This window comes from Alligator sinensis, unplaced genomic scaffold (genome assembly GCF_000455745.1).
Source record: "Alligator sinensis unplaced genomic scaffold, ASM45574v1 scaffold410_1, whole genome shotgun sequence".
Lineage (NCBI taxonomy): Eukaryota > Metazoa > Chordata > Crocodylia > Alligatoridae > Alligator > Alligator sinensis.
This window is the reverse complement of record NW_005841972.1, coordinates 830,382-832,239: the sequence shown is the minus strand read 5'-3', so window position 1 is coordinate 832,239 and position 1,858 is coordinate 830,382.

Sequence of the window (1,858 nt, the reverse complement as noted above, 5' to 3'; positions counted from 1 at the left end):
CGCTCCTCTGTGTGTGTATTTTAGGGGGAAATATTTGGAGGCACTATATGGGAAGAAAGCAGTGCATGTGAAAAGGGATAGTATGAAAGTAGTGGGTGAGAGGCAGTATGGTAGCTAGTGGGGGCTGTGGATTAGAGAGGCAATATGTACATGAGATAATATATGGGCTGTGTCTACAAGGAGAATGTGAGGACCTGTGCCTAAAGGAGCATTAAGTATGGGTGGAAGTGTGTGTTGAGGTGCTAATACATGTAGGTGCAATGTGTATTAGGTAACGTGTAGGCTTTGGGGGGTAACAAGGAAAGGTGTGTGTGTAGGGGAATCAATATGTTAGTGGCAGTCTGATGGAATTTTTGCTGCAGGCAGTGTATATGAGGGGACAGAGTGTGTGATGAGGAAGTGAATGAGGCAGTCTGGGGGCAGTGTAAGTGAGGAGAAATGTGAAAAGCAATATGTATGAAGGAGCTGTTTGTAAAGGGTAGTATGAAAGGTGATGTGTGTGAGAGAGCTGCATGTGGAAAGGGGTAGTGTGGAGTCTAGTGTGTGAGGGGTCAGTGAGCCTGAGGGAACAGTTTGTGTGAAGTAATGGAAGCTGTGTATATGAGGGAGCATCAAGGAAGGCTAGGTGTGTGAAGTGACTGTGTGTAAGAGGGAAATGTAAAAGATAGTAGGCATGTCTACATGAGACGCTAAATGCTCAGTAGACTAATTCTACTGAGCATTAGGATATTATGGCAAAAGCTGTGCTAATGTGCTAATGCACAATATAGTTAGTCTACTGCACATTAGTGGCACTAAAAAGGCATGTGCAAGCGCTACTGCACAGTAGCGCCAGTTACTGCACATTGAATTAGTACCTGTTATTACAGGTACAAAACTTAATGCGCAGTAACTATGGTGCATTAATGCATGTATAGCTGTGTCCAGTGTGTGTGTAAGACCATGAGAAAGGCAGTGTACCTGGGGAGAGTGCGTGTGAAAGGGGATCATGAAAGGCTGAGAGTCCTGTAGCGTGTGTAAAGAATAGAGTGAATGAGCAAGCACTGTGGGGATAGTGTGTATGAAGAGGCTGTTTGCAGGTGAAATATATGATGAGAGGAAGTATGAGGGCAGTGTATGAGGCAGCAAATGAGCCAGTGTGGGGGCTGTGTGAAGGAGCATCTGTTAACCAAAGCATAAAAGACTGTAACAGGGTAATGAGCAAGACAGTATATGTGAAGGGCAGTGGTACTAAACTTAATGTCACATTAACAGCTAAGTCACATTAGTGCACATGTAGATGCACTAATGTGTATTAATGAAGTGTGTCAATGGGCACATACCATGTTAATGCACATTAGCATGTCTGCATGTGCATTAAGGTGACTTAGCTATTCACGCCTAAATTTAATGCACTTTAATGTGCATTAGTGTGTCCACATGTAAACGTGTGCCTAAATCGCCTTTATGTGCCTTAAGGAAAAGCACATTAAATTTAGGTGCATGTAAATACACTTGTGGACATGCCCAGTGTGTGGTGGAGGCAGTGTTGGAGGCAATCTGTAGGAGGTAGTGTGAAAGGCTGGGGTTGAGGGGAGGTGCAGTGTGAAGGCAAAGAGTAGGAGGAGGGCAGTGTATGTGAGGGAACAGCCTGGGAGAGCATTGTGGGGGACAATAAGTGGTAGGAAATGTTTGTAAATTGCAGCAAGTATGAAGTAGTGTGGATGTTGTGGATGAGGGGAGGCTGGTGTCAGAGTAGTGTGTGGGGGTAGTGTATGTGGGGGGTCATTATGGAGTCAGCGTACAGGAGGCAATGTATGTGAGGAGAAGTATGGGGTCAGTGATGTGTCCCCCAGTGTCAGGAAGGCGGTGTGAAGCT